The 19,288-nt window shown below is 48.8% G+C and overlaps 1 long non-coding RNA gene across 1 annotated transcript in view; it reads left to right on the top strand.

Moving 5' to 3' along the window:
• Positions 1-1,518: 1,518 nt before the first annotated feature.
• Positions 1,519-19,288, top strand: part of LOC136383316 (uncharacterized) — a 69,463-nt gene continuing 51,693 nt past the window's right edge. Inside the window, exon 1 of the long non-coding RNA XR_010747389.1 lies at positions 1,519-1,570. This is a non-coding gene — a long non-coding RNA (uncharacterized lncRNA). The remainder of the gene's footprint in view (positions 1,571-19,288) is intronic.

A 19,288-nucleotide genomic window follows, 5' to 3' on the forward strand; every position in this document is an offset into this window, starting at 1 on the left:
CCTGCCTGCCCCTCAGTGGCTTAGACAACAGCTCCGCAGACCTTCCATTTCCCGAACACCAGAGACAGGGGGCTGCACAGGAGCTGCTGCCTGCCTCCCCTCACCCTGAGGCCACTCAGCCAGATGGCAGAGGGGTCAGCAGCAACCAAACATCTAATGACGTGTGACAAGTGTGGCCAGACAGCAGGCCCAGCCTGGGCCCCTTCAAGGCCACTCATTGGGCAAGGGGGACTCATAAATAACAGCTCAGTGACAGCCCAAGTCTTGCTCGGTGGGAGGGATGGGGCTCGGCTGGCCCCCAGCCCCTGGGGCAGGGCTTTATGGGACAGGCCTCCAGCAGGAGGCCCCCGACTCCACGTGCACGGGATGCACAGTGAACGTGCTGGCGAGACGGGGAGGGGCCTGTTGCTGAACCTCTGTCCTGACAGTGCCGGGCTCGGCTGCATTCGTGCTGCCCCTGATGGGGCACCCTTCCCTCGTTTCTGATCCATGCAGTTTGGGGCTTCAGAGCGTTCACTCAGCAAAGCAGTTCCGCAGCAAGTGGGTGCAGGCGGCGTAGTCATGGGCGTGCTGGACATCAGAGTTTGAGTCTCAACCGTTCTTTCACTCTTGAATATGCTCTGGAGCCTCCATCTCCTCATCTGTTAAATGGGGATGTTTAAGTAGAAAATGTGCTAATTCATGGGAAGTTATCTACAAAGCAATAAATTAATGAAGGGATGATGATGACAATAATGATGATGATCATTAAGCCATTTGGGAGACAGGAATTGATATTTGAAAAAAAAGCATGCTTTCTGGTTCTCTAAAGATATTAATCCACTGTTAGGGTTTTAGGTGGCTCCAAATAGGCTGTTTTGCAATAATAATAATAATAACGATAATAATAATGATGTGTGTATTAAATAGTACTTTTATTTTCACATTTATTTTTCTCAAGCCTCATGTGGCTTAGAATGGGACCCGTTTCCAATGATGCGTATTATTCTCAAATAAAACTGAAAAAACCAAAATGAACTGCTGGCATGAAGATCAACTTTGCATTTCTGCTCACGGAAGCCCTCGTCCAGATGGCATGCTGGTGTGGCAGGGCTCTGAACTTAGTGTGGCATCTCTCAGCCTAGCATTCGGCCTGTCCTGTTCAAATGGGGGAGTCATTTCTTCTATCTGAGGGCAGCATGTTCAGTGAGACCACGGATGTGGGAGCTCTGCAAGGAGACCAAAGCCTCATCGCATGAGGGAATATGAGCATCCCATCATTTTCTTTATCATCGTTATTATTATTCATAATGGTGTGTGCAAGATGGAGCTACTCCAAAGCACGGTAAACAGTTTTTACATAATTTCCCCCAAATCTACATGTGCCTATAATGAAGAAACTGACCCTTGGAGCACTCCTTCTGGAATCTAAGCTGATTCTTTAAGATTCCAAACAAATCCTCTATTCCACCCCCACTTCTCTCTCCTCTCTCACCTCTCTCTCTCTCTCTCTCTCTCTCTCTCTCTCTCTCTCTTCTGAAGGTTGGAGAGCTGGACTCTAGAGAAGACCCTCCCTCCAGGACTGTGCCTTGTAAGTCTTCTGTAGAAATGGCTCTCTTGGCCCAAGACCTCAATGCCAGCTTTCAGCCAGGAGCACATTTTTGCAGGAAGGGTTATAAATCAAAACCTGGGTTCTAATGAAACTGCTGACACAGTTTAACTGTAACAGTGTGCACTCAGGCACCACTTGCAAGAAATTAGAGGCACAGGGCGAGTGTTCCAGGGACCTGGTGCACTAGGAGGCTGCCTGGCCTGCCTGGCCTGACCCCTGTCCTTCCTCTCTCCATCTCCTTCTTTCTTTCCTCCTCCTTCCCACTCTTGCTCCATTTTTCCTTTATAATTTCTATAGAGATCTTTAACTACTGTCCCATTCTGCAGCCTGTTTGGGAGTCAGTCTCACGGCCAAGCTGCCGGACTGCCCGATGGCTCCCCAAGCAGAGCCCCTCTCTGGCTTTCTGCACGTGGCCCCTTGGGGCCCTGGTGCAGAGCCTGCACTGTCCCGGGCAGCAAAGCCATGGTCCACACAGGAAACCGTTCCAGTCTTGGCCTGGCCACTTCCCAACTGCATGACCTTGGGTAAGATAGTGAACTTTTCTAAGACTTGGTGATTAGATCTGTGAAATGGGCAAAACAGCACCTCCTTCCCGAGACTGTTGAGATCAACAATGCCAGGGAGGCGAAGGGAGGAAGGGAGCAGAGGAGGCTTGCGCTGTTGAGGACCCTGTGGGCTACCTCCAGGGGCCAGCCCCATCCACACTGGTTTTACATTGAATCATAGACAGTCACTCCCACAGTTTGATTCAAGCGATACTAAAGAGAGCACATCTATCCCCAAATATCTTCACCATTGATGTCATCAATGTCACTACTAGCAAGTCATCTGCACGGAAGCCATCCAAGGCCTGGAATAACGGGGCTGGATGGGACAAGTTCTCATTTAGTCACACCAGAAGAGGAATGCCCCAAGTCCTGAGCACAGCAGACCTGTCCTCCAACAGGTGGATGACACTTCTGTGCCTTGTCCCTTGTGAGTTAATCCCAAGCCATTCTTCCCTCAGTCTTTCCCTGAGCCCCTCAGCTCATACTCCATTCTCCCTCCTTGTAGCTTCAGCAGCTTTTGCTGTTTTCACCACTTATTTGTCACTGGACAAAGATGATAATCTCCTCAATGAAACTGTAAGCCACCTAAGGGCACATAACATGCCTACAATTTCTTGAAATTACCTGTAGGAATTGGCTTCATCGGTTTAGCCTAATCACAATGATCTGAGTGTCTTTCTAATAACAAAGATGTCTTGCTCGCCCACATTAGGAGTCCATAGAGGGTCTGCTGCTCATCTGCTCCAGGCCACTTCCGCTCACATTTCATTGGTCAGAGCAGATCACATGACCAGACAGGAATCTCGCATCCTTCCAAGGAAATTAAGGCACCCAATGTTGTGAACCACACTACAATCCAAAGCTGTTGGTTGCTCTGTAAATATTTAATGGAGATGACAAACCAAATATTTTATATATTTGGACACATCATTTTGGCATGGTTGTTGAATCTAAACTGGTCAACTAAATATGGGGTAATGAGTCTTATGGTCAGTGAACTTAAATTGACTAAGCCTTCTGGCTAGAACATGGGGGAGCCAGACTAGGCTGCGGCCTCGGTTCACTGTGGAAGTGCTGCCACGGGGAAGCGGTGGGAGACGTGAGGCAGAGCCTGAGTTAGAGCAGGGATGCCGGAGGCGGTGCATCGCCCCCGCCTTCCGCCTCGCCCTCCAACACACAGGGTCCCTGGCCGATAAAAGAAATACAATTTACACATGACTAAAAGGAGCTCGTGTGCCTTTCATATCTTTACCCCATTTCAGGTTTGCATCTTATTTTCCTGCGAACTTCTTTTCCTTCCCTTTGCTGCTCTGGCTTTTGTCGGGTAACCTCAATTTCTTCCTGCCTTTCAAATCTTTTATTCCCCGAGTGGAAGAAGGGACTTTTAATGTCAGGCTAGGTCCTTAGCCAGACCAATTGTCTTTCCAAATCAGTCAGGGCTTTGGGGTGGCTGGGGAGAGTGGGGGGCCTGGCAGAGGCCGGGAGAGAGTCGATAACAAGGAGGGAAACGGCAAGTGCAATGGATGAAGGTCCCCGAGGTGATTTGCAAATCTGCTGAAATCCTGAGCAAGCTTTGATTTAACCCAAGCTTGAAATGGCTTTTATTTACTGTCTATTGTGGAATAAATGACATCTCATAAACAGGCTTTATCCATTACCCCAGAATGGAGAGCACGATGTTAGGGACATTTTATCCTCTTGATATCAAAGGAGATATGCGGGGTGTGTTATTACAAATAGAAAAATCAATGCTGAGACACACACATCTGAAATTTCATTTTCGTCGAACCACATTTTCAAAGAGGTGTGGGGGGGAGGCAATTGCTAATAAAAATGACTACAGAACCGGAGGATTTACCAAGCTTGAGCAAAGGACAGGCTGCTGCGACCCAGCCCAGGCAGTGAATAAATCGGGTTCGGCCCTGGGGCCGTTTCCTGCTCACTCTCACAGACAAGCCAGCGCCTGCCCAGGGAAGGCCCCAAGTGGAGCCCCGTGGGCCCTCCCGCCTCCTCCCACCCCCATCCCACGGCCACGCACACTGTGGTCGCCCCAGCAGCTGCCTCTCTCACTCCTCAAGCCCCCCAGCCAACCACACGCCACACTTGGCTGCAGACCACATGGAAAACACCAAACAGTGAGGCCCCTGCTGATTCCTCCAGGCCTTGACCGCCTTAAGGCAGGGACTTCTGAATCTCCAGCCTCCCAGGGAGTGGGCAGGGGAGCTGACCTGGCTCCACTGAAAGGCTTGGCCTCTCATTGAGGCCGTTTCCACCCCACCTTCGGAGAATGTGGTAACAGGTAAATACTCCCAGCTTTTCAGAGCACTTTCTTCAAGTTACCTCCCCAGGCTCGCCTGTTTTACCTCCCTGTGGGAGCCCTGTATTGGTGTGAGTCTCTGGGTTAGGTCTTGCTTCCCCGGGGAGCCGTAAGCTCAGGGAGGCTGGAGCCCAGGCCCGACGCTGGCCTCTGTCGCATTCCCAGTGTCCAGCACAGTGCTTGGCCCATAACTGCTATTGAATAGGTACTAGTTGAAGACACAAGAATGAGAAAGTGCAGGCCTGTGGAGGGATGAGAATGGCTGCCAGGACACAGGGCTTCTGCTAGAAACTGACCTCAGTTCTCCGAGGTCAGTTCTGGTCAGCAGCTCCCACTCTGAGGCATGAGCTAGACCCAGGAGTGCCTGACTCCGCTGGTGGAGGAAAATGGACCAGTAGACTTTGCTTAGGTGTGATGAAGGCCTCACAGTAAACGCTGACGTGCCTCCTGAAAACACACACACACACACACACACACACACACGTCAAACAGGAATGAAGAGCCAGGCACAGACCCCTGCCCACTCCTGGAGAAACGGCACAGAGAGCATTTCCAAGCTGGCCAGGGGAGCAGGGACCTCTACATCTCTAGTCTTGAGAGATGGGAAAGCCAAGGCCCAGAAAGGGGAACTAATATCTGAGTCACACAGGACATTGCGGCCAAGTGGGGGCAATGTTTGGAAGTTTTCACTCCCAGTCCTAAGCCCTTTGATCTGCCTGGAAAGGGTCTAAAGAGAGAAAATAATAATGAAGAAAGCCCTGCATAGCAACATCATTGCAAAGACAGTCATGATGTGGAGATGGTTGTGTTTTTTTAAAAATAATTTAATGATGAATGATCTAGAAAGCAGCCACACTGTAAAAACGGTAAGAGTGTTTGCTGTTTTTAAAGAGGCACAGTGCTTGTTTTCTCTACAGACTTGACCTGGTGCAAAGCCACTGATCAGAATCGGGACACACTCCTGAATGAAGCATGTCGGGAAGACAGTTCCCTGTGAAATGTGTCCCTGTTCCCACAGAGACTGCCTATTTCCTCGCCAGGTGCTTCATAAAGGTTTGAGAAGCTAGCCTAAACCAGCCAACACAACGGCCACTCTGCCTGAAATAGGAAGCAGTATGTAAATAAGGTTTCAATAGGAAGAAAAATCTCTTCAGACGTGGTCTGTGATGTAGTTATCAGGAAGAGAAATTAGCAGATCCCATTACCTGCCACTCCTTCCCCCAGGAAGTCCCCTGTTTGTGGAGTGTGAATCTCTCTGGCTTTTACTGGCTTTTTGTCTCTGGATTGTCCCGGGTAAACATCTGCCTCACACGGTGTGTTTATAAGAGGCATTTGTGACTTTGATTGTTTAGAGGTTTCTGCAGAACACACCAGCTCTCTCTCTCCCTCACCTCCCTCTCCTCTGAGCGAACAGCCACCGATGTTCATTTTGGTCCAGTAGGCACTGGATCCTTCTGTCAGAACCGGGAAGATCCATACCACCACCCACCTGCTCCACCTTGGGATAAAGAGATTTTTGTAGCAAGGACAGTGTATCTTAATTGTGTTGTTATTATTTATTCCACATAAGTTTTTCAGCACCTTCCGTGTGCAGTGTTGAGTGGGATCTGGTGAATTCTACCAGGAGCCCCAGTCCCCATCTCCAGGAGCTTGTGATCTTGTTGAAAAGATGAAGCTTGCACACATCCAGTACAAGATCTTTCCTATGTACAGACCCTAGAACTTTCGAGGGACAGGGAATCTGTCACTGGCCTTCTCACTGTCAGTCAAGTGGAGCATGTCATTTTGAGTCCTCAGGTAGTTCAGACCCGACCATGGACCGGGTCTCTCTATTGTCTGCTCTTGGGAAAGATGTAGCAATTTCCTTTTGTTCTTGCTTGTCTCTCTGCACAGGCATGCAAGATTGCCCCCAACACTTCACAACACCCCCATTTGGCCTCTCCTTTTTGCTCTGACCTTTCTTTCTGACCACCACCACCACCACCACGAGAAGGCCAAGGAAGGGGTGTGTGGCTGCCATTTCTCCTGATTCCAGACAATGGGTGCTTTCTGCAGGCAGAGAACAGCCCAGCCCGCAGTGTCTCTGACCTGCACGCAAAGGAAAACCTGCAGGCCGGTTTGCTTTCAGAGGGCTGAGGGTGTAGACAGGCTGGAGAAAATGACAAGCGGTAAGAAACAGTGTTTGCAGTGGGTGCTGGCTCTGAGTTTCAGAGGCCCTCATAAACACTGGGGGGGGGGCTGGTCCTGGATGCCCTGGGATGGCCCCTAGTCCACGACACCCACAGAACCCAGGGGCGCTCCTCTGAGCTCAGGCACCAGGACCTCTCTGCTCCAGAGAGCACCTCTCCTCTCTGCTCCAGAACCCACCCAGTTGTTCACAAGGGGTGATGTGTAAGGGACTTGTGGCTTAGACCAAAAACATGATGAAACCAAATAACAAAAATGCTACATGGGGTTTCATATATATATGAAATAAAAAAGGACATGTAGAAGATTAGATAGATAGATAGACAGATAATAAGACATGTGGGGGATATATGAGTATATATACATAAAGTATCTATGACAAGGATATATCCATCTTATCAGAAAGAATGGTCAGGCTGCATTTGCAACAAGCAAAGATCCCCCGTCCACACAAGCATGAAGTCCCGCTCAGACCGAGGCTGGTGGGAAAGATGCAGTTTACCTTTGGGTGGTGGTGGTGGGATTCCCATTTAAAAGTCTAAGCCGACGGATTATTTATTGATGTCTCTCTCCATAGCTGTCTGACTCTTACTGGTTGGAAGAAGCTCCTGTGTGCCTGAAGGATTTTTGAATTAAGTTCTTTTCAGTCATTTCCCCTCAGGTGTTAACCAACGAGACTGTACTTTGACAGAAGTCAGCTTTCTTGCCTCCCACCCCCACCTCCCTTACTTTATGTCGTGAAATAAAATTAAGCGCCAGGAGAGAGGCCATCCAACAACTGGGCCTGACATAGTTATTTGGCATTTATTTTTTATTTACAGAAAGAGTGGAAATGGTGCGTCAGAACCATTCATATTTTACAGCGACTACACCTCCATGTTCTACTGGGACATGAACAGAGGCAACTTAATGGGTAGACAGGGCTCATGCTGGATGACTGTCCAGGGCTCTCGCCACTAGGTCAGAAGTGGTCCTTGTAGCTTCACACTGTCCTCAACTCTTTGAAATCAGTTGACTCATTTGTAAAATGGAGCCACGGTTCCTTACTCACAGCAGGGGACTGAGGTCCCTACCAGTTGAAATACTCATGATTTCATCAGTTGGAACCTTGTTTTCAAAGATTGCCCTACAAGGGACCTCAACCAGAGCAGCCCTAATTTTATCAAGAAACCCCACCCTTCAACCATCAGCCACCCTCTCCCACCCATCCCACCCAAGGAGAGACAACAATCAAAGGAACATTCTGGAAGTGACAGATAGTGGAAGAGGGAGCACTTGGTAAAGCTAGTCCAGCAGATCTGGAAGCCAACAAGGAACTTCTGGCCATTCAGAGGGTCCTTCTAGGTCAATAGGAAGTGTGCTGGGTCCTATCTCTCCTGCATATGAAGAGGACTAACCCTAAATCACCCCATTCTCTGGCAGGCAGAAATTTTTTTTTTTTCCTGCATTCCTCCGAAGCTGGAAACAGGGAGAGACAGTCAGACAGACTCCCGCATGCGCCCGACCGGGATCCACCCGGCACGCCCACCAGGGGGCGACGCTCTGCCCACCGGGGGTTGATGCTCTGCCCCTCCGGGGCGTCACTCTGCCGCGACCAGAGCCACTCTAGGGCCCGGGGCAGAGGCCAAGGAGCCATCCCCAGCGCCCGGGCCATCCCTGCTCCAATGGAGCCTTGGCTGCAGGAGGGGAAGAGAGAGACAGAGAGGAAGGAGGCGGGGGTGGAGAAGCAAATGGGCGCCTCTCCTATGTGCCCTGGCCGGGAATCAAACCCGGGTCCCCCGCATGCCAGGCCAACGCTCCACCGCCGAGCCAACCGGCCAGGGCCAGAAACTTGATTTTAAATCCTACACCTCCCACCTGACATCCTCCCCCAACACAAGCAGAAACAAACCTATGAGGCAGGATTTCTATGTGGAAGGTCCCTCATCTTTCTGGTCCTGCAGGAGAGGCCTAAAAGTTGTTGACCAGGAGACATACCTTTTCATTCTCTTGTGCTGGGGAAACACTGGTGACTTCCAGGCGAATGGGGAAGATAGATATTGGCAACACTCAAGCACACATCACACAGGCACAGCTCCTACAAGAGCCTCGAGGGGGTGTGCACTGTGGAATGTGTGTGAGAAACCATGCAACTTCCCTCTCTGCGTCCAAAGACTGGCCTCGGGTGGGGCTTTTCCTGAGAGCAGGTGTTGGTAGGGACTGGGACAGGTAATGGTGAAGGCACTCCGCAGTTGAAAGAGGAGGAAGACTAGGTGTTTCAGGGAGGGGGGCTTGAAATTTCACTTCTGGCCCAGACAATCTTTTGGTGAGTTTTTGAGTCACACAGACAAATAAAGCTGGCCACATCCCAACATCTCAGGCAAATGTCTTAATGTCTCTGTGCCTTTGTCTTCTCATCTGAAAAAGGGAGACACGTTGACTGGTCACCTGCTATTCCACTCTCTATAATGAATAAAAGCATGGCTCTGGGACGCAGCTGGCCGCTGCTGGGACCTGAATGTGGCTGGGAAACACAGGTGCCGTGGCTTCAGAGCCCTTGCCTGGAGGTCACACACTCTCCGGGGTCCATCTTCACATCTAGAGCCCTTCCCCCATCCAGAGGGGCCTCCTCTCTCTCTCTCTCTCTCTCTCTCTTTCTCTCTCTCTCTCTCTCTCTGTGTGTGTGTGTGTGTGTGTGTAGGACATTTTCCAAGGATACCAAAACCATTGCTCTGACAAAAGGGGCAGAATCAGCTACAACTGGGGAAGGTCATACGGGCATTTTATATGCAGGAAAGGTGAAATTTTTAATTGCTTTTTCACACAAACATCTCTTCATAAGATTCCTCCTTCAGGAAGTTCTCTATGATTTGTTCTTGTTGGTGTAATATATCTCTCCTCTGAATACTCCCTACCTGCTGTGGATCCTGCTTTTAAGGGCATTTAACACAATCGACCTGATATTATGACAATTTGTGCTCTTGTACAGCTAGATTTGCAGATAGAGCTACATGATTTCGTTTATGTCCCCACAGGATCCCTAGAATTAGGGTAGAACATCCTAAAAGAGTCAAATAAATGCTTGCTTGCTGAATGAATGCCGTGTGTCTGAATTAGTGCATGGCAAATGTAAGAGGCTTTCCCCGGGGCCTGTACCTCCCTCTGCTTAGTCCAGAGCTCTTCCCACTCTGCATACTTTTGACTCCAATTTTTCTGCTCTCCCATCTCCACTTCCCAATCCTAACAGGTTCCCACTCCTCACATCTTATTTGGCTGCTTTTGTGGCATGAGCAATAGCGATACTGGCACTGAGACAGCTAGACGAACCCCAGCCACTGTGCCTCGGTGACAGTATTAACAGTGACAAGTTCCAGGGCCCACACTGTGTCTGGTTGCCAAAATGGAAGGTTAATGGGTAGACACCTCCCCAGGCTGACCCTGTTACTGACCGCACCTCCACATTCTGCATCTCTTTCAGCCCCTGAGATGAACACCTCTGCTAACTGGCTGACAGATATGGGGCTACACGTAGGAAAATACAACCAGTAATTGAATTAATGGCTCCATCAGACTATTAAATGATGATTATAACAATATGCATCCCCAAGGCAGGCATCTGCATCCCCCGGAAAACTGGGAACTGTGTTTGGTGCCTTCCAGGGTCTCTGGCGGACTGAGATAGCAGGACACTGGGGTCCATTGATCCCCAGGGTTCTGACAAAGAAGAAACAGTCCCAGGGAAAGGCAGGCAGAAACAGCTCTGGGCTGACATTCTTTATGCTCCTGACCCACAGGTGATGTCTGTGGACAACTAGGGTAACCAAGTGAAGACAGAGGTGTATTCCCCAGAAGCTCATGAGTTTTGCTTTGTCCACGGCCCAGGGGCCCCGCTGCTCCACAGCCCATGCTAATAAATCACATTAACAGAAGTCATTGATCACAGCGGAGATGAATTGTGAGGATGGTTTCATGAGAACTCAGCTTTACTGCTGAAAATTCAACTGAAACCAGCTGCTGTTTGGAGACTATGCCTCTCTGCCAACAAAGGACGTTGTCTGTGTGAGGGGGTGGGGTATGGGGTGCAGAACCAGGCTCACACTCAGGGGAAATGCAACCAAACATGGGATCTTTCTCCTGTTGGTGAGTCAGAAGCATCACAACTGCATGTGAAAGACCAGTCTTCAGAATGAATGTGTCTGTTTGCACATGAACTTAGCATCATGGGGCTCGTGGCCAAGGGTGTTCACAGGAAAGAGCCTGGACTTTGTGGCCAGGCAGACTTGGTTTCAAATACCAGCCCCACCAATTGAATGTTCTTAGTTTGCTTACTGTCTTGAAGTTTCTGTTCTCTCGTCTATTAATTGGGGCTAATAACGTCTTCTTTGCTAGATTCAGGAAGAAAGCTGAGCATCAGCTCTTTGGTAAAGTGTCTGACATTTAGATGGTACTCAATGAGTCCTCCTTCATTTGATGGACCAGGATTAGTTAATGAATACAAACTGACAGCTAATCAGCTCAACTATAAGAAGATAGTAAGATGTCAAGGTTGTATACATGGTATGTCTACCAGCACAGAGTCAAAGGGTAGCTGAAGCATACCCTTGTACCAAAATATTCTCTCTCAGCCCTCAGTAGATAGTGAGGAGGATCACTGGATGACCGAGGTGGCCTTATTCATCTATGTATCCCTGGCATTTAGAACTTGACTTGGCAGGGATTGTGAATGGATGGATGGATGAATGAGAAGATAGGTAGAAAGGGAGGTGATGGACAGATATACAAACAAACAGGTAGATTTTCACTGTTGGGATACTCTTTTGTATTCCCATTTCACAATTAGAAAAGCTAAAAGAGGTTAAACACACTTGCAAGGGGCTGAGGTCCTTATTGTCCCCAGCTCATCCCCGTCTCAGGTACTTGTGCCTAGTGCAAAGACTGTCTGAAAATATTTGGTGACCGCTCAATTAGCTAATGTTACAATAATAGAAGTAATAGAAGTAGACTCTTACTGAGAGGTGCCAGTCACTTCACTGAGCACTTTAAAACATTCTCTAATCTAAGCCTGAGAGCAATCTTACAAGATAAGTATTATGTCCATTTACAGATAAGGAAATTGAGTTTGAGAGAAGTTAAGATGCTTCCAAACTATAGACCCAAAATTCTTTGATGCTCTTCTAATTGACAGGTGGAACTCTACGCCCCTTCCCCTTGAATCTAGATGGACTTCTGACAGCATCCATCAGTAGAGTTTAGCAGAAGTGATGCCATGTAACTTCTGAGGCTGGTTATGAAAGGCCAGGCAGCACACACTTTTTTTCACTGGAATACAATGGCCCTGGCATCATAACCTACAGCCCTTGTGTTCCCACTGTCAATAACAGTACAAAGACCAAGAAGACTTCACATTTGCCTGCCACTCTGTAATTTCTAAAGCTCTTCCATAGACATTATACATCATTAGACTCCGAGTGGCCCAAATGGATGGTGGAACAGGTGCTATTTCCTGGGTTTGCAGCTGGTGAAACCTTTCTTGGATAAGTAAGTGATGAACACAAGATCCAAATGCCAGACATGGCGGAGGACAGACTGGAATCTGGGCTAAGATAGGCAGCCCCGAGTTGCTGCTGCACACACAACCCTTGTGAACACAATAGCTGCAGGCGGTCCCTTTCCCAGGCCTCCTAGCGTTGTGCCTCTGGACCAGCTCTCCGCAGCCACCAGTCCACAGGTTGCTTATTCTGTAGGTCAAGGCTGCAGCGGGGAAGCTTCTGGCCGCCTGCCTAGGGACTGCCTGCGGTTCATGATCAGGAGCATACCCGTGAAATGCCGAAGGCTGGGCGCCAACCTGGGGATCAGAAGAGAGCTGAGGGAACTCTGCCGGAGCCTCCCCACAGGGCAATGCTGTGCCTGCCTGTCTCCTGAATGTTAAAGAACATTAACAAGAGGCCGAGCAGAGGGCAATGAAGAGTGTGGACTCGGAGCCAGACTGCTGGCCATGATTCCTGCTCTGCCGTGTGTTAGCTGTTTCCTTGGCCTCAGGGAGACACTCTGTGTATCCAGTTCCTGACACAGGCCCCACCTTTTGTGGGTCCCTCAGTTGGCCATGGGTGGAGAAAAGGTGGGGAGGCAACGAGGCCTAGGGACAGAACCGCCAAGGCTTTGAAGCCCATTCCGTACGCGCTTCACAATGATGGAATCATAGTCGGCAAAGCCTGTCTTCCTCCAAGTGTTGGCAGTGACCAGCTTTCTGTGGCATTCCCAGAGTTGGCCCCCTGTGAATCAAGCCTCTGAAGGATCCCGCTGACATTAGCTGCATGCCTCCATCTTAAAACGCTATCTCAAGGAAGGTTTGGCCTTCATTGCCTCCATGTTTAGATAGCTGAACTGAGCCAGCCCGCAGCCTCCCAGGGACAGCAGCCCCAGCCATCTAGGGGAAGAAGTTCAGGAAAAGTTCTGCCCCTGGCCCTCAGGAAGGGCGGGGGAGGATTCAGGAAGGCTGGGCTGGGCCGCCCTTGGAAAGCCAAGACTAATTCCGCAGTCTAGTCACTCCGTCAAACATTTAGTGTATCCGGGTGATTGTTCCCTGGTAGGCCGCGACGGTCTATCTGCTGGGCCTTTTGTCATGTTAACTGCAGCCGATCAATGGATTGAGGTCAGGACTTCTGATGTAGGTGCAAGCTTAGAGGGAAAAAAGTCTCAAAGATTCATTTTTTCTCGTCTGGTAACACTCCGGTCACTTATTTTTTCTCAGTTAGCCTCTGCCGCTCTAAAGTGGATATTGATCAGTGCTTTAATGCAAACCTGTCAAATTAATTTTGCAGACCTGGGATATGACTAGCCTAAAATTGCTTCTGCATCTGTTCTCTGCAGCAAGCCTATGAATTTTAATCACGACCAGAATGGGTTGGTGGCTTTTTTTGTTAGAAACTTGAATAGGAAAGGTTTAAACTGTAAATGCCAGGGAATGATGCTGTTTTGTTCTTTTCAGAAACTCATGCGGTGGAGGTCAAAGAAATTATTATGTCGGGTGTATTCTTGGCAGATGCTGTGGGAAGCTTTGTGGGCTGGCTCTCTACAGAGCTGCGCCCAGGGAGCACCGGGCCGTCGTAAACACCCACGGTCTCGAGTCACAGCTTTGGATGGTGGCAGGCATCAGAAGCCTGCAGGAAGTGCCACCCCAACCCGCGGGAGCCTTCCCTGGCTCCCGCTTTATTGTGATTTAAGACAACTTTACCTTCTGGGCGTGAAAGAATCTTAGATGTCACTTTCTTTTTTAAGATATAACTTGGCCTTTCTCTACTGCACAGTCAACCTGGACCCCCAAGCCAGCACCCTAAGCCCTGGCAGGAGGCCCCTCCACACCTCCACGTCTAGGAGTGGAGCCAGGGCTGTGACACCGCAGCTGCCATGCCCACAGGCTGCCACTGTGGCTGCCACCAGGTGTCTTTGCACTGCTCTGTTCCTCGCACCACCTTGGCATGTTTCCCAGTTGGACCACTGGGGCACACAGGGCCTTTTGCATGGCAACTCCACTTCTATCGGAGAAGGGTAGCACATTTGCCACAAGCACCCAGTGGCTCTGTCTCCTCCCCTTTGGTGACATCACCCCATCCCAAAGACAATCTTACCAAGTTCACTCTTCAGAGAATCAACTTATTGCAACCCTAACCATATTGGCCTTTGTTGTACATCATCATCGTCCTTTTATCAGGAACTTAATATGTGCCAGGCTCTGTTCTAAGTGCTTTTATGTATTACTGTCAAACACAAGACAATGGGCCCCAAATGGAGTCATTTATGATAAGCCCACACCATCAACCTGTGACTTAAATACAGTTTTGGCCCTCCCAGAAATGAATCTTAGCAGTCAATCAGGAATCATCTGATTAGCACTAGTGAGGTAATCTACCTTGTAGACCCCAACATCCCCTAAGGAAGTTACACTTTCCTTAAGGAAAGTGACCTTGCAACAAGCAGTCTGCTTTTTGCCTACTGTAACTTCCTTGTTCCTGCTCCCTTCTGGCTATAAAAGTCTTTCATTTTGTACAGTTCTTCAAAGCTCCTTTCTATCTGCTAGATGGGATGCTGCCCATTTTGTGAATCATTGACTAAAGCCAATAAGATCTTTAAAACTTACTGTTAACTTTTGCTTTTTAATGTCTAATTGAATAATCACAGAAACCACACGAGGGCAGTACTCTTATCATCCTGGTGTTACTGGGAAGGAGAAGGAGGCCCAGAGAGGTGACGTTTACTTGCCTAGACTGCACAGCTAACGAGTGGCAGAGCCGGATTTGAACCCAGGCTGTCTGGCGCTAGACCGTCTTTTAATCTGCTCTGAGCACTGTCTGTTTGCCTTTGCCTACAGGCAATGGAGCACTTGATGTGGCGACTGTCTTGTTGGGTCTTCAATGGTTACATCTGTGTTATTCTTACCTCCCCAACAGAACTCCAAGCTCCTCAAGAGTAGAACACCCTTGACTCTTGGAGATTTTAATAGTTAAAGATGAAGGAACACATAGTCACAGAGAACAAGCCAGGAAACGTGTTTGTGAGCCACTTTGGTGAAAACTCGATAGTGTAAGCAAGGGAAGGAGGAAGCGGAGGAGAAGCAGTAGAGGGGAGAGAATATGTTTCATGCGAGCATATTTGACTTTCTGTCTGTGAGGGGTCCCAGCAGTGAGAGGCTGGGAAGTAGACTCCTGTCTCCCTGAATGAAACAGCCAGAGGGGCTAGAAAGCATGAAGCCCAGAGATGGACCAAACTCCCCAGTTCAGAGAGCTGTGTGTTGAGAGGCCCCCAGGAGACCCCAGACAGCGCACATGAGGGCCCAGGGAAAGCAGCATTCAAGTGCCTGCTACCCAGACATCGCCAGCTGATCTGGGGTAAACAGAGAACCAAACACCCAAGCAGCTGTTGGGTAAAGGGACACTGGTCCCACTTCCTGTGACCCCTCCTGCCCCCTGCCCCCTTGGAAAGCTGGTTTCTGAAGAGGGAAGGAGCCTGGGTGGTCTCAGAACACAAACAGCCTCTCACCTCACCCACCCCTCACACCCATCATCACTACAGATACTACACAGGGAGTCAGGGTGTCTCTCAGATTACCCTGGGGAGGATCAAAGAGATGCAATGCAAAGGAAGCTTGAAGTCATATTTTAAACTGGACAGAGTTTTAGTGATTGAAGGTCATTTGGAAGTCATAGCATCTAAATTTTCTTTGAGAGATGAAGATGGGAGATTAAATATAGAAGGGTTATAAGCAATGGTTAGAAAATTAAACCATTCCATATTTAGGTCTCACTGAGATAACATTCCTATACAATCTACCTAGCAGAATACAACTGACAGATAGTACATGCACACTATGGGACACAATCCTACAACCCTGCTGATAACCTGGTTTGGAAAACAGCTCCTTCCAAACAGCCTCTTACTTTAAGATCGTGAGCCTTACCTCTACCCGTGCTTGAAGACCTACAAGAAGGCCTTCTTGGCTTTCATGGCCATGTGCACAAAGGGAGCCATTGGCATCACTGGCCATTCAGTGGAGTTCCACAAAAGCAAGAGTTAGGACTATTGAGTTGATGATGACAGTAACCCTCAGGGACACCTCATTCAGGGGCTTAGTCATCATTTAACTCTTTCCCTCCACTTTTTGGCTGTGCTTGTTGGCTTTGTTCTCTTGGTTGCACACAGTGGCAGGGATGTGGTTATGGGCTCACTCTCCCACCAGAAAGAGCTTCTCTGTCTCACACAGAGCTTTTAATAGCTTTTCAATCCAGAGAAAGCACCCTGACTGTCCAGGTTTGGGTCACCAGCCCTCCCTTGGACTGGTCGCTGTGGCGGAGAAGTTTTGTGATGAGGTCAGCCTGGATCGTTGGCCCATCCCTGGAAGGGCAGCGGGTTCTCTTATCAGAGAAGCCAAGAGCTGGTAGCATGGAGGGAGTCAATCCCGATTTGAGTGTTTTGTGAGGATTCGTTGATTATTTGTGGCTATGTATAACTTCTTTCTCAGTTTATCAAGTTATGTCAAGGAGTTGATCTCTCACCTGCTAGAAATGCCAACTAGAGTTCAACCATTTCGCATCACCGATGGTAGGTGAGTTTCCTGCATGTGAGAACTAGCTCCTGTGAGCAGTGTCCTCCTGTAGGCCAAACAGGAAGCCCAGGACAGAGGAGGCACTCAATGAACATACCTTGAATGAATGTCTGCCTGAGTGAATGAATGACTATGAATGGAAGGAAATGAAATGATAGCAATTAGACACACACATACCCAGAGTTCACCTAACCACATCGCTTCCTTCCCTCCCTTCCTTTGCTAAAAGCTTTGTGCCCATAATGTCAGGTTTGGGCTCCTTAGTCCCCAAGGGGAGGGGAGAGAGCCAGCTGCAGGTGGTCTGCAGGAAGAGACATGAGGCGAGGGATCAGGGGGTTTGTCCTGCCATTAATTACCTGTGTGCCCTTGGGTGAACCACTTCACCTGTCTTTGCTTCAGTTTCATCAACTATGAAATGGGACTAATGCTCTGTGTCCTATTTACCATTTCACAATAACGGTGAGAGGAATAGACAATATTAGAAAGTTAACAGGACTTGGAAAAATATAAAATAAAAGCATGGTATAGGAGAATGGGGGTATGATTGGGGTACCAATCTGATTGCACAGTTTGATGCTAAGTGTTATCAGTTGTGTGGGGAGGATGTCCAGACCCTCCTCATTGAGGAGCTCACACTTGCAAAGAAAATTCCCCAGTAACCCCAAAGTCCTGTGCACGCCCAGCCTGGAGAGGCACAGCTTCAAAAGTGAAAGAAACAATATGTCCTGCCCTTAAGAAAAGATACTCACCTATAAAGCAGCTAGTAACTTATAGAGGGCTCAGTGGTGTGTTACAGAACATTAGTCAGCCGATAGATACTTGTTGAGCACCTGTCACGTTCCAGGCACTGTTCTAGAATTTGAGGATGAGAAGTGGACATACAGAATCCTACCCAAAGAGTGATTCATAAATGAAGAAATGAATAAACAAGCAGAGAATAAATAAATAGGATGATTTCAGGCACTGATAAATTCTGTAAAGAAGATAGAACAGGGTAACGTGATGGAGCAGTTGGGGCAGGGGCCACTTTTGTAGAATGATCATGGGAAGTCTGGGAGGTGATAACCTGAGAACTGAGGCCTGAATGTTGAGGAGGGAAGGCTGTATCATGCAAAAGAAATAGCAAGAGGAGCACCTGGGGGGAGGTCAGGAAAAGGGCAGTGGGTCCTGAGCATAGTGAGCAACGGGTCAAGTGGAAGCACAAGAAATAGCAAGAGGAGAACCTGGGGGGAGGTCAGGAAAAGGGCAGTGGGTCCTGAGCATAGTGAGCAACGGGACAAGTGGAAGCACAAGGTGTTGGGGAGATGGCTGGGGCCCAAAAAGGGTCACATATGAGAAGGCAGGTGTGGACTTCATTCCAAGTGCTATGGAAATCCATTAAAGATTAGAAGCAGGAACATCATGTGATCTGAAAAAGAGAAAATGACCAAGCAAATGTGGCAAAAAAGTTGAAAATTGGTAAACATGAGCGATGAGGGCATTAGAGTTCTTCATAGTCTTCCTGCAACTTTTCTATACATTTGAAATTATTTCAGAATAAAAAGCAAAGAAATAAAAAGACCACTCTGGCTCCTGGTAGACCACTGACTGTGGGGTGTGGGGAGGAGGTAGTTGAGTATGGCTGGTGACCAGAGTGGAGGAGAGATACAGTGGGAAGGCTCTGGCAGGAGCCTGGGTGACTTGGACCAAAGGTAGTAGAAAAGAGGTCATTTTCAGGATGTATTTCTGGAGGTCTGCATCAGTTTTATAGTATTGCCATGACAAGTTGCCACAAACCTAGTAGTTATAAACAGCATAAATTTATCATCTTATAGTTCTGGAGGTTAGAAATTCAGTTCTCCTGGGCTAAAATCGGTGTTGGCAGGGCTGTATTCCTTTCTGGGGGTCCGAGGGGAGAATCCATTTCCCTGCCTTTTCCAACTTCTAGAGGCCACTCTCCAGGTGTGGCACATAGCCCCCTCCATCACAGAACCAGCACCAGGACACTGAACCCTTCCCACCCTGTCATCTCTCCCTGAGGCCACAGCCGAGAAAGTTACTCACTTTTAAAGACTCATGTGATGACATTGGACCTACTTGGATAATCCAGGATAATGTCTCCATCTCAAGATCCTTAACTTTAATCACATCTGCAAAGTTTCTTTTCCCATGTAAGGTGACATCACAGGTCCCAGGGATTTGGATCAGGATATCTTTGGGTACCATTATCCTGTCTGCCATGAGCTAAGACCACTAAGATTTGCTGATGCCCTAGATGAGGGTGCGTGGGTGTGACGTGACAGAATGGCAGAGCTATCTCCCAAGACAGCACGCCACTAGGAGGAGCAGACGGTGGGCAAGGAGGGAATCAATAGCTCTGTTCAAGGTGTGTGAAATCTGGAGTCAGGGCAACAGCAGTGCTTGGAGCCAGAGTGATTGGGAGAGCCTCACGCTGGCGCCCCGGGGAGGGTGCAGCAAAGCGAAAACTCAGCCAGTGTCACTACCTGTCACGGCGTAGGCCTCCTGGGCATAGCAAACAAGTACCCGGTTCCTAATAGTCACCGGGCACTGTGGATACAAATACCTCC

This window comes from Saccopteryx leptura, chromosome 11, assembly GCF_036850995.1.
Source record: "Saccopteryx leptura isolate mSacLep1 chromosome 11, mSacLep1_pri_phased_curated, whole genome shotgun sequence".
Taxonomy (NCBI): domain Eukaryota; kingdom Metazoa; phylum Chordata; class Mammalia; order Chiroptera; family Emballonuridae; genus Saccopteryx; species Saccopteryx leptura.